The 14,219-nt window shown below is 48.9% G+C and overlaps 1 protein-coding gene and 1 long non-coding RNA gene across 3 annotated transcripts in view; one reads left to right on the top strand and one right to left on the bottom strand.

Annotated features, from left to right (window-relative positions):
* Positions 1–14,219, bottom strand: part of LPIN2 (lipin 2) — a 134,064-nt gene that overhangs the window by 118,827 nt on the left and 1,018 nt on the right. The gene's annotated exons all lie outside the window — the stretch shown is intronic.
* The window catches only part of LOC142243024 (uncharacterized), a 49,857-nt gene continuing 39,975 nt past the window's right edge, over positions 4,338–14,219 (top strand). The window contains exon 1 of the long non-coding RNA XR_012724295.1: positions 4,338–4,416. This is a non-coding gene — a long non-coding RNA (uncharacterized LOC142243024). The remainder of the gene's footprint in view (positions 4,417–14,219) is intronic.

Below are 14,219 nucleotides of genomic sequence, written 5' to 3' on the forward strand. Positions count from 1 at the left end.
ATGAGTGGCCCCGGAAGTAGTGTTACAGCTGCGCGGGAGAATCGGCAAGCATAATGCTCCTGCTTATCCGTATTTTCTTTTATTATTATTCAGGTGGCAGGATCCAGATAGTTACCCGGAATTCCGTGAGAAGTGCGGGCCTGGGGTCGGTGCACAGATACTATGTATCCAGCATGGATCCGGACTTTCACCATCAGAGTTCACTCATCACTAGCAAAGATGTGATGTGCGCTTTTTCACTAATTTTTTTTTAAAGACCTATTCAGAGAAAAAAATAAATCTCAAGATGCAGAAGTCTCAGTTGCAATATGGAGATGGAGCTTTTGGGTTTTTTTTTTTGTAGTTTCTATCAATTACCCACAGGATTTAAAGACTGCTAAGCTCTTCCCCTGTGAAACAAGAATGAAGGCAGTCGGTGTTTCTGGGCTGTAATTGGAAACTCATGGATTTTTCAAAGAGATCAATTTACAACCTAGATGAATGAAAGAAAGCCTGCAGGCTACACACGGACAAAGAAGTCACCTAAATGCAGCACAGACCTAAGTTGTGATTTTTTTAACAATCCCTTTATAAACTTTCATGACTTTCCCCACCAAAAAATCTTATTTAGCCACAAAAATCTATGTACGTGTGACTTTCCAACAACTTTCATTTTAGATTGTGTTTTCTGAAAAGGAGTACAGTAGTGTGTGTGTGGCCACAAGCCGGTATCGTCATGTAATGTAGATTTGGACTAAACACGAAGCACATATTAAAGACTCGGGCTAGTATTACATCCACAGAGCAGGGCTGGAGGGGTCCAGTTTCCTGTAGCTTACACATACATCACTGCCAGCCTGGCACTCCCTGGCTTCCCATATAATTAGTGATGAGCGAGCATTACCATGCTCAGGTACTCGTAACGATTAGTGGCGAGTGAGCACTACCATGCTTGGTACTCATAACAAGGAGTTGGATGCTCGGATGGGTACGATTCAAGGACCCAAGTATAATGGAAGTCAATGGAGGACTTAAACATTTTTGCAGAAGGTTTCCCAGAAAAATGCTCAAGTCCTCCATTGACTTTCATTATACTGGGATACTCGAGATGTGCCCATCGGAGCGTCCAGCTGCTAGTCATGAATACAGTGCACGGTAGTGCTCGCTCATCACTTCATATCTTTGGTTGGATAGGCATTTTTTGTGTCCATTTTATTAATGATATGTTTCTGGAAGTTTTTCAACTTTTCTAATATAATGTACAGGAAAAACTGTTTTTGCCCTTAAATCTTCCCTCCTTCCTTCTGAGCCATTATTAGGGTACGTGCCCACAATCAGGGTTTGCAGAGTTTTGGATGCAGAATGCTTCAGCTGCGTCCAAAGCACTGCGTTGTACAGTACAAGTATAGTGGATGGATTTCTTGAAATCCCGTGCCCACTGTGCTTGTTTTTTCCGCAGCAAACACTGACCTGCGGTGCGTCTTTCCAGAACACAGCACATCAATTCTTTGCTGTGGAATTGCATGCGTCCTCCGTGGGGAGAACACAAGTAAGAGACCGCAGAACAATGAATCCCGATCGTGGGTACAAGCAGTTGCGATCTCCTGCGGAGGAGACTCGCAGCCCCGCAGGTCAGGACCCGCTGCGTCCAGGAGGCAGTGAGTACTCATGCTGGGCACATACCATTAAAGAGGTACTCAAGTTTGGAAGTTATCCCCCAACTAGCATATGGGATAATTTCATGATATGACTTCTGGAAATCCCACTGATACAGAGAATCATGGATCTGAAAAGGCTAATATGGATGAAGTGGTAGTCCGTTAATCATGCGCACTGCGGCTCCATTAATTCTTAATAGGACAGCTGGAGATAACTGAACACTGGTTTCAGCTGGTCTTCAGCACTCCCATAAGAATGAATGGCGTTGCAGAGTGCATGATTACCACCGCTCCAGTCATGGGGCTTAGAGCCAATTCTCAGAAACAATGGGAATCCCAGCGGTTGGACCCCATCCATTGGGAAGTTAGCTCCTATCTTGGTTAGGAGATAAATAAGTGTTCTTAAGTTTGGAACCTAAGTTAAAAGATGGAGGCCTGAACCTAATGGACTCCAGGGATTTCATAACACTAAACCACTGAGACCATATCCGCAATGACCCTCTATACTAGAGGTCTAGGGTATCCATATCAGATCGGTTAAGGCCCAGTCACACTAAACAACTTACCAGCGATCCCAACAACGATCCAACCTGATAGGGATCGCTGGTAAGTTGCTAGGAGGTTGCTGGTGAGATGTCACACTGCAACGCTCCAGCGATCCCACCAGCAACCTGACCTGGCAGGGATCGCTGGAGCGTGGCTACACGAGTTGCTGGTGAGCTCACCAGCAACTAGTGACCAGCCCCCAGCCAGCAGCGCTGCGTGGAAGCGATGCTGCACTTGGTAACTAAGGTAAATATCGGGTAACCAACCCGATATTTACCTTGGTTACCAGCGCACACTGCTTAGCGCTGGCTCCCTGCACTCCTAGCTACAGTACACATGGGGTTAATTACCCGATGTGTACTGCAGCTACATGTGCACAGAGCAGGAGCCGGCACTGACAGCTGAGAGCGGCGGAGGCTGGTAACGAAGGTAAATATTGGGTAACCAAGGCAAGGGCTTCTTGGTTACCCGATGTTTACTGTGGTACCAGAGTCCGCAGAAGCTGGCTCCTGCTGCCTGCACATTCAGTTGTTGCTGTCTCGCTGTCACACACAGTGATCTGTGCTTCACAGCGGGAGAGCAACAACTAAAAAATGGCCCAGGACATTCAGCAACAACGAACGACCTCACAGCAGGGGCCAGGTTGTTGCTGGATGTCACACACAGCGACATCACTAGCAACATCACTGTTACGTCACAAAAGTTGTTCGTTAGCAGCGATGTTGCTAGCGATGTTGTTTAGTGTGACTGGGCCTTTAGGAAGCCAACACCTACACCTCTATCAGCTGGCTGAAGGGGCAAACCTCTGTACATTGCATTTTGGCCATGAGCACTGGAACAGCTCTCTGTAGTTAAGCAGGCGGTGATCTTGGCCCCCATGTAGAGCTTCCCATCAAAGCTCAGCCATTTGTGATACAGAATTGCACTTCCTACTAATTTTCTGAAGACTCATTCAGACGTCAGTTTCTCACAGATAGAACTTGTACCTATGCTACTCATCTATGGGGCTGCCGGTCACTTCCTGTCGATTTCCGCCTTTGGACACCGGAGCAAAGAGAAGCCGGCGGTGACAGGACTCAACTTCACATGAAGCCCTGGAACATGAGCCCTGACACCACTGGATCAGTGCCACCACCGGACACAAGTGTAAGCTTTTTATTATAAATTTGGGAAACATTTGGAAGGAGAATCAGTTATCCTAGAAGAGAACAACCCCTTTAACATTACCCCAAGATTTTTTTAGGATTGAGTGGTCCACACAAAACATGGAGACTTTTTATTTAAATCAGAGTCAAGGATAAAACTCACCAATGCATGTTTAGAGTCCGAGACAAAGAAAAAATGAAAATAAAGGACAGCACTCGGATGTCATCTACGTACTATTCGTTTTTCACGAACTGACTGATGTGAGCCCTGATGGGAAGTTATTTTCTATAAGATGGCATTAGCTGTAGTGGAGCTGCCGTTTGGCCATGGTCTTCTCGTCATCTCCACCCAACTGCTGGCTGACATTGCTTTATCACCCTCTTCCCATTGGTAGACTCCCGTGCTCCCCACCTCTCACAAGCAGACACCGTTTCCTTGAATCAGCGCAGATGCTGCTGTAATCACAGGATTTTATTGTCTTGAAGACACAACCTTCATTCCAATCCCCGTATGGGCACGATATTAAAAGCACATTTTTGTATTTCTCTACTGATCTGTTCCTGCATTGCTCACTGTAATTAATGTTTTGGGGAGCAAGAGGAAAAAAAAAATAGAAGAGTAAATTGACTGGATTTGTGGCTGAAGTAATCTAATGGGAGACATTCCTGGGAACAGCCCTCCATCTCAATAGTGCCCCATCCAAGTCTCTCTAACCTTCCATGGTCACATCTCCGCTCCCATCTCTGGCAGACAGCTGTTTACTCCATTTCCTATGTCTGTTGTGACATTTCACAGGACAAATGAGGCTTTTTGTCTGAGAACCGTCCTGGTATGGTGGGATTTCGGAGTTTACATTTCCCACTGCTGCTGAACACTGGGCTCCACAGACCGGGCGCCCATACTGGAACAAGCAAGTCTTTGTTACTATTGTAAGAAACTACTACGAGAAACGAGGTTTCCTGCTCCAGTAAAAGGACTTCTCACAGCCCAGACATCAGTTTATAGATCATGAGACTCCAGACGACTCACAAAAAAGCTCCACCAAGCAGGAGGAAACATCAAGGCAAAGCATCACCTGTCATAAGAGGTTAGTATGGTCCTCCTGTCAATGGCACCCATCACCCCTGCAAATTTAGGGATTCCACAAGAAGCAAAAGCCAGACTACATCCACTAACTAAGGGCAAAAAGGGTCACATTACTCACTAATAAACCAAATACCCTTTGGCAAAGGCAGCATTTGTAGACAGATTAGGAATCATTCCTTACAAGAATAGGCATCTTTCTTTCCATAAGGCAATGCAGTTAATAGGGTGCCAATGAAAGAATGGGCGTCAGTTTTCGGAAAAATCAGGTTTCCAGCCCCAGTACAGACAGGACCGCTGTCAGGGATTAGGACTAGTACAGCTCTATGGTATAGATTTGTTCTGTAGATGTGAATGATGGGACATTCAGCCTGTGCAGCTGAAGGGGCCAAAGGGCGCACTGGTCTCCATGAGTCTCTGCTGGGTTACCGCACACTATCATCACTGACAGGTTGAATTACAGGAAACATAGGCAACTTTTCAATTTACCTTTTATTAAAAAAAACTTTTCCATTCTCAAGGAACAAGGGATTTTCCATTCTATATTTTACTGCTCGCCGCCTCGCATGCCGGCCACTGCTGCAGTCTATCAGAGGGGTCAGTGCTCTACACAAGGAACATGTAAGCTCTTCTCCAATAGTGATCAGCCACCCTCACAGCCCCTGCGTCTACGCTGCAGAGAAAGCACAGAACGGGCCAGAAGCACAGCCATGCCGCTGGTCCAAGCATGGAGCAGGTGGTGCCACGTCCTGGACAGGGGCTGATCCAAGTGGCTTTAATGGACAAGTTAGAAACTATCAAAGCACGGGATCTGTGGGGACTCAGCAGAACAAATGGGCATTATGGGAGAAATGAACATATGAAATGATCACAAAACAAAAGCAGACACCCCACACAACGTGTCCTGTGCTGAAAAAGGAAGAAAAAAAAAAAAAAAAAACCTACAAACCACCACTTCCCCTTTCCCCCCCCTATACTGTAGACAGGGTCACTTCCCCTTTCCCCCCCCTATACTGTAGACAGGGCCACATCCCCTTTCCCCCCCTATACTGTAGACAGGGCCACATCCCCTTTCCCCCCCTATACTGTAGACAGGGCCACTTCCCCTTTCCCCCCCTATACTGTAGACAGGGCCACTTCCCCTTTCCCCCCCTATACTGTAGACAGGGCCACTTCCCCTTTCCCCCCCATACTGTAGACAGGGCCACTTCCCCTTTCCCCCCCTATACTGTAGACAGGGCCACTTCCCCTTTCCCCCCCTATACTGTAGACAGGGCCACTTCCCCTTTCCCCCCCTATACTGTAGACAGGGCCACTTCCCCTTTCCCCCCCCTATACTGTAGACAGGGCCACTTCCCCTTTCCCCCCCTATACTGTAGACAGGGCCACTTCCCCTTTCCCCCCCTATACTGTAGACAGGGCCACTTCCCCTTTCCCCCCCTATACTGTAGACAGGGCCACTTCCCCTTTCCCCCCCTATACTGTAGACAGGGCCACTTCCCCTTTCCCCCCCTATACTGTAGACAGGGCCACTTCCCCTTTCCCCCCTATACTGTAGACAGGGCCACATCCCCTTTCCCCCCCTATACTGTAGACAGGGCCACTTCCCCTTTCCCCCCCTATACTGTAGACAGGGCCACTTCCCCTTTCCCCCCCTATACTGTAGACAGGGCCACTTCCCCTTTCCCCCCCTATACTGTAGACAGGGCCACTTCCCCTTTCCCCCCCTATACTGTAGACAGGGCCACTTCCCCTTTCCCCCCCTATACTGTAGACAGGGCCACTTCCCCTTTCCCCCCCTATACTGTAGACAGGGCCACTTCCCCTTTCCCCCCCTATACTGTAGACAGGGCCACTTCCCCTTTCCCCCCCTATACTGTAGACAGGGCCACTTCCCCTTTCCCCCCCTATACTGTAGACAGGGCCACTTCCCCTTTCCCCCCCTATACTGTAGACAGGGCCACTTCCCCTTTCCCCCCCTATACTGTAGACAGGGCCACTTCCCCTTTCCCCCCCTATACTGTAGACAGGGCCACTTCCCCTTTCCCCCCCTATACTGTAGACAGGGCCACTTCCCCTTTCCCCCCCTATACTGTAGACAGGGCCACTTCCCCTTTCCCCCCCTATACTGTAGACAGGGCCACTTCCCCTTTCCCCCCTATACTGTAGACAGGGCCACTTCCCCTTTCCCCCCTATACTGTAGACAGGGCCACTTCCCCTTTACCCCCCTATACTGTAGACAGGGCCACTTCCCCTTTACCCCCCTATACTGTAGACAGGGCCACTTCCCCTTTACCCCCCTATACTGTAGACAGGGCCACTTCCTGTTTTGGGGCATTTCCCATTTTTAGGAACGTCAGGTGCAGCGTCTATCTGCAACAACAGACATGGGGTGCCCTGGAAAAAGATCTGGTCACAGACACCCGATGTTTTCTCCAGCGTCCATCTACCCATATAGCTAGTTTAATATGGACAGAAGGAGGGTAAATCACTCTTTACTCTGTTCAATGAATGGAGACCTATGGAAATGATAAAGTACACAGCGGGAGCTTCTCCCAGCATATATGCAACTGTACAGACTATATACACTTTATCTTGCTGAAAATAAACAGGAAATAATTTGGCAATAGCCATTTCCCCTAGCCATATTTCCTCACCAGACATCCAATGCCTACCATAGAGTCAACAAGCAGAAAAATCAGAGAAGACACTGACAACACAGTCTGTTGAAGAAAAAAAAAACCTACCGTAATTCCTAATTACCTGAATAACCAAGACATCGAGAGGAGGAATGCCAGCACCAGAAACCACATCTGAGCGGTCCCTGAAGGTAACAATGTCTCATGCTTCTACCATAAGGGTCTGTACGCTCGTTGTGCGGTTTTTCATGCGTTTACGCAGCGTTTTGACCTGCAGTATAAACGCATGCGTTCTGCATTCCCAGCAAAGTCTATGACAATTTTAACAGCTCCAGCACGAGGGAAGAAACAGAAAAGATCCCACCTGGCAATCCATTATCATCCAATACTTGCAGACAACGCTAAAAGATGGTCATATACTTTTCCATCCCCCCCTCTACGTAGTCATGCTAAGGTGGGAAGCATAAGTTCTCAATTGTGAAGGGAATATAGGCTCATCTCCCATGAGTAAAAGGATTGGACATGTGAAACTCCAACAACATGCCTGATCCCACCTTCCCCAACATCAGCTGTTGAAGACTAGACAAGGCAATCCATGCACACTATATGGTAGCCACTACTGGAGCAGGTTTAGCCAACATTCATATAAGGCACATGACCAGATTCACACTACTCAGTGGGGCCAACTAATGCTATTCTTGTCCTCCACAGACATGCATGCTTTCAGTGAAGTGACTGAGAGCTGCAGTACCGGAGACAGACCAGTACACAGTGCAGAGTTGTGCTGTCCCTGATCCATACATTTACTCCCAGCAGCCACAGCTCCTAACAACTGATTAGTGGATGTTCTTGGTGTCAGACCCCCGCATATTTGATGCTGATGATCTATCCTAAGGGCCTTACATTTTGAATATGGGGAGGAATATTTTGCAGCCTGAGGAGACACCCAGCTCTGTGCTACACGGAGTTACAGTAGAATTTTTACAAATCAATGTAGTACACAGACAAAATTAAAAAAATGCTGGTGTAGTGCAAGTCCCCTTCCCCAGTTCTTATACTTCCCCTACAGTGTCTCTCCCATCGTCATTGACATATTGTGGCCGGCTGGCAGGTCTAGTGTTTCATGGAGCACTCTGGAGATCACAGCTCAATAACACTCTATGGGAGTCGCATTCTGGCTCTCATAGACTTGTATTGAGAGCTTGTGACGTAACTTCTGGCCAGTCAGACGTTGCAGTCACAATCTTCTGCCATGGAACCAGAGTGATGCTAAAAAAAGGTGAAAACACATTAGGATAGTATAGGAGTAGGTGCAGGGACCTTACGTTAAAAGCACCACTCCAGCACAAAAAAATAACAAAAAACAACGCTGGAGTGTTTTTTTAATATCTGCCAAGAGAAGTTCCTGATTCATTAGAGACAAGGCCGATGCCCACGCTGCTTTCTGCTGTACCGTGAGCTGTATAGGACGTAACAGAACCGCACGTAGGGTTACAACAGCTGCAACCAAGAAGCTTCACCAACACTTTCTGGGCAAACACATGGCTTCAATCACAGTGGGTATAACAGGAAGCTATTAATGTGACCTGGCCTGAAATTGTGCCCATGTTATCCTGCCAGATCCAAGCCTCTCGTGCCAGCACGTGGCACAGACAAGTGGCCACTCAGCAGTGGTGAAGGATTTGGCACCACGGACAGGACACTAAATAAACCCCAGCCCCAATGTACTTTATTCCAGTACTGACCACAGGGGCAGGTTTAGTCTCCATTCTTTACACTGTAGCATTTAAAGGGAACCTGTCACCAGATTAGTCCCCTATAAACTGCGGTCACCACCAGTGAGCCCTTATACACAGCATTCTAGAAACAGTTTTATTTTATTCATTTACTTCCCATTTAACCATGGTTGCTATGGTGACAGAACCCCTTTACGTCATTTCCCCATCCACATTTGTTTGCAGAGTAATTGTCCTTACCCCACTTTGCTTCCTTTTGCTGCCCCCAGCCCTTACTTCGAGAACTTCACATCACAAAAGTTAGGGTCCCCATTGACTTCTATGGGGTTCGGGGTCAGGCCCTGACCTTTACAGTACTGAACTTTTAACTACAATTTGATAGAATCCAGCGAGCCCGAACATACGAGGTCTGCTCATCCCTACTCGGAGCTTTTCACTAAGGGAAGGATCAGGCATGATTATAATCCAGATGACAGAAGACATTGGGGGGACGGCCAACTACCACCCAGAAATATTAGACTGCGATTTCCCCCCAGAATGACTTTGTGGCAGCCATGGGTCATGTTGAGCAAGCCCTTTGTGGTCTGGTTTCAGGCTGGGCTCACACATGGCACAGTGTAACCTGCACAGCGCTGTTGTAAAACAAGCGTTTTATATTATTCGCCCCAGTGGCACAATGCTGCAGTGTGCCAGCCTCGGCTTCATTCATGACAGCTGTGACCGATCCATTTTTACACAGGTGCCATAAATCCTGACTGATCACACGGACTTGTGAAAAGGGCCTAATCCTGGAGGAGCTCATTACATCGGCGTTATTGATGATCATGTCTATTTCACACTAGGAACAGAGAACCAAGCTTCATTTCTGTAACATAATTGATGCACACAGAGAAGCCCCCCATAGTCTACAATGGGGTCTGTGCGGTCATCACTGTCCGTCTTTCTGTGCGCAGTCAGCCCTTGTGCTCCTCTTTACATCAGGTATGGGACAGATCTAACCTGGCTATGAATTATGTTTCTCCTTTTGAAGAAAAGAATAGACAATTGAACATCAAAAGTGCTGATGTGAACTGGGCCTTACACGACGTGTTAGCACAAAAGGCTGCTCTACACACAACGATCTCGTTAGCGATGTGACACGCCAGATCGTAGATACGATTTGCCGAGATCGCACATAGGTCGTTTTTGTAGCGCCAGTCACAAAACGACCTATGTGCGATATCGGCACATCGCATCTACGATCTGGCGTGTCACATCGCTAACGAGATCGTTGTGTGTAGAGTAGTCTAAAGCGCGCTGCAGGCAGAAGTCAGAAACATGCAACAGTAAGAGTACCGTCACACATTAGCGACACTCCAGCGATCCCACCAGTGATCTGACCTGGTCAGGATTGCTGGTGCGTTGCTACATGGTCGCTGGTGAGCTGTTCATCAGGCAGATCTCACCAGCGACCAGTGACCAACCCCCAGCGACGCGTGGAAGCGATGCTGTGCTTGGTAACTCAGGTAAATATCAGGTAACCAAGCGCTTGGTTACCCGATATTTACCTTGGTTACCAGCGCACACCGCTTAGCGCTGGCTCCCTGCACTCGTAGCCAGAGTACACATCGGGTTAATAAGCAAACCGCTTTGCTTATTTACCCGATGTGTACTGCGGCTACGTGTGCAGGGAGCATGGAGCCGGCACTGGCAGCCTGAGAGCAGTGGACGCTAGTAACCAAGGTAAATATTGGATAACCAAGCACTTCGCTTGGTTACCTGATATTTACCTTGGTTACAGCTTACCGCAGGCTGCCAGACGCCGGCTCCCTGCACATTCAGATCGTTGCTCTCTCGCTGTCAAACACAGCGATGTGTGCTTCACAGCAGGAGAGCAACATCCAAAAAATGAACCAGAGCAGTGTGTAACGAGCAGCGATTTCACAGCAGGGGCCAAATCGCTGCTCAGTGTCACACACAGCGAGATCGCTAATGAGGTCACTGCTGCGTCACAAAAACCGTGACTCAGCAGCGATCTCACTATGTGAGAAGTACCCCTAAGAGATAGAAAAGCTGCATTTATTACTGATCCCTTGTAGAACTATCTCAGGCATGAGGATATCAACATGGCAGACCTTGTGTCATTACTAGGAAACCAGCAAACTGTTCTATACAAGTGACGCTTAAAAAGGAATCTGTCTGCAGGTTTTTGCCATGGAAGCTGATAACATGCTGGAAGTTAAAAACAAAGCAACTATGGCTCTCTTATCAGTGTGTTTACTTCAACTAAAGGGTTTATTACCCTGTGATTAACATTGCAGGACTAGAGACTCACATGCAGAGCAGTAGGACACGCCCCCTGCTGTGAGTAACACCTCACAGTCCACTATCAAGAGCCTGGGCAACGCTGCTGTGTTCCTGAATATAAATGCTTGGTTAAGGCCCCTTTACACACTGCAACATCTCAAACGACATCGCTGTAACGTCACCGGTTTTGTGACGTCATAGCGACCTCCCCAGCGACATTGCAGTGTGTGAAACACATCAGCGACCTGGCCCCCGCTGTGAAGTTGTGATCGCTACAAATCGTTCAGGACCATTCTTAGGTCCTTTGTTTCCCGCTGTGCAGCATGATCGCTAGAAAGTCTCAGTGTGTAAAGGGGACTTTACAGCGACTTCCCTTTCAAAAAGCTGCTTTACAACGTCCCCAACAACCAGCTAGGTCACACTGCAGGTCCGGATCGCTGTTGCGTCGTTGGCCAGGTTTGCCTGTTTCACAGCTCACCAGAGACTCACCAGAGACTTTGTAGCGATCCCGGCCAGGTTGGGATCACTGGTGGGATCGCTAGAAAGTTTCAGTGTGTAAACCCAGCTTTAGACAGTAATCTGTGTGATACAGCACTGGATTCAGGATCTCCCTGCCTACATTGTTGTCGCCGATCATGGGCTGCTTTGCTCACACTCACTTTAGGATGAGCCTCGAACTACCAAAGAAAAAGCGCAAGAACTGCACAATAGAGGCCGCTGATTGTTACAGCACGTCAACGCTAAAGCCAATGTCACACGAGGGGCAGGAAACATGGCGGCGACGCTGATTAGACGGCAAAGGTGGGAGAAGTGAGCATGTAGTATTTTTTTTGCACTGAATAGTAAACAAGACTGTAGTATTTAAGAAGGAGATGTGCAAGTAGTAGACAACCCCTTTAAAGTGTGCCAACAATACAAAGGGTGGTCCAGGCTAGGGTCAAAAGTCACTGAGTGCAGAATCATGGCAGCACTCTGTCAGAAGACTCATCTGGATTCTCCCAATTCTCTTTTATTGAAAGAAGCCGAATCTTGACCACCAGTAATGAAGTAACCTGCTGGCGGCAGCAATGGCAGGAAATTGGGGTCACGTGCCCACCACATGTGCACTTCCATAAGAATGACCACAGGCTCGTCCCACGTCTGATCAAACACTTTAACATGATTATTAATTTGCCCTAAAATACCATGCTGATTGGAGGGGGCACCTCCAAGCACGGGTTACCGGGCCACCTGACAAATTTAAAGAGGGGGGGGTTCTGTTCTGACCGGCACTGATTTCGGCTGGCTCAGAGAAGACACTGACCACTCCTATCGGCAATTTATTCTATTCACCTATATAGCACTATTATTCCACAGCGCTTTACAGATGTAATCAACTCTGTCCCCATTGGAGCTCACAATCTAAACTGCCTACCAGTATGTTTTTGGAGTGTGGATGGAAACCGAAGTACCCGGAGGAAACCCACGCAAATACAGAGAACATAAAAACGTCTTGCTGATGTCGTCCCTGGGGAGATTTGAACTCAACACCCCAGTGCTGCAAGACTGCAGTGCTAACCACTGAGCCACCGTGCTGTCCTCTGCAGTTTCTGGGGACGTCAGGTGAACAAAGCAGTTCCTGTTCTGTCAGTGGGGCATCACTGATAGGCAACAAGAGCGGCTGTCAATCAGTGATGCACTGGTCTGTGACTGCTCAGACCGGCAAAGATCAGCAGCAGGCAGAATAGGCAGCAAGTTAGAGACTACCTGCTTGAGAGAAAAAAAAAATAAGCCAAGTCTCGGATAACCCCTCTAAAAAGAGTGAACCGTTTTCTGTTATTTTATTCCTGATGTTCCCCTAAGAATTTAGATTTTTTTTTACATCCACCATATGGTTCCAGAGATCTGGACCTTTTTCGTTAGAATCTTTACCCGGGGGCGTGGCTTACACTGGGGAAGGGGCAGGTTCTTAGGCTGCCACACCCCTTTGGTAGAGACTTAAATTAACACCAAATTAAAAGGTCCATCTCTGGAATAGGATGGCAGATAAAACAAAAAAAAATTCTCCGATTACAGGAAGAATAAAGCAAAAACTGATCACTTGTCAGCGGATCCTCTAAAGTGAGCTGTAAGGAACCTGAAGGGTTTTACGAGACTTTTTTATTCTACCTTTGGTCCAGACGGCAACAATAAAGTTATGGAAACCCCCTTAAAGGATAACGTACGGGGCGACGCAGGTGATCCGATATCGCACGGGGTGAAGGGGAGACGCAGGCGATCCCATATCGCACGGGGAGACGGGGAGACGCAGGCGATCCCATATCGCACGGGGAGACGGGGAGACGCAGGCGATCCCATATCGCACGGGGAGACGCAGGCGATCCCATATCGCACGGGGAGACGCAGGCGATCCCATATCGCACGGGGAGACGGGGAGACGCAGGCGATCCCATATCGCACGGGGAGACGCAGGCGATCCCATATCGCACGGGGAGACGCAGGCGATCCCATATCGCACGGGGAGACGGGGAGACGCAGGCGATCCCATATCGCACGGGGAGACGGGGAGACGCAGGCGATCCCATATCGCACGGGGAGACGGGGAGACGCAGGCGATCCCATATCGCACGGGGAGACGGGGAGACGCAGGCGATCCCATATCGCACGGGGTGACGGGGAGACGCAGGCGATCCCATATCGCACGGGGTGACGGGGAGACGCAGGCGATCCCATATCGCACGGGGTGACGGGGAGACGCAGGCGATCCCATATCGCACGGGGTGACGGAGAGACGCAGGCGATCCCATATCGCACGGGGAGACGCAGGCGATCCCATATCGCACGGGGAGACGCAGGCGATCCCATATCGCACGGGGAGACGCAGGCGATCCCATATCGCACGGGGAGACGCAGGCGATCCCATATCGCACGGGGAGACGCAGGCGATCCCATATCGCACGGGGAGACGCAGGCGATCCCATATCGCACGGGGAGACGCAGGCGATCCCATATCGCACGGGGAGACGCAGGCGATCCCATATCGCACGGGGAGACGCAGGCGATCCCATATCGCACGGGGAGACGCAGGCGATCCCATATCGCACGGGGAGACGCAGGCGATCCCATATCGCACGGGGAGACGCAGGCGATCCCATATCGCACGGGG

Source organism: Anomaloglossus baeobatrachus, chromosome 6 (genome assembly GCF_048569485.1).
Source record: "Anomaloglossus baeobatrachus isolate aAnoBae1 chromosome 6, aAnoBae1.hap1, whole genome shotgun sequence".
Classification (NCBI taxonomy): Eukaryota; Metazoa; Chordata; class Amphibia; order Anura; family Aromobatidae; genus Anomaloglossus; species Anomaloglossus baeobatrachus.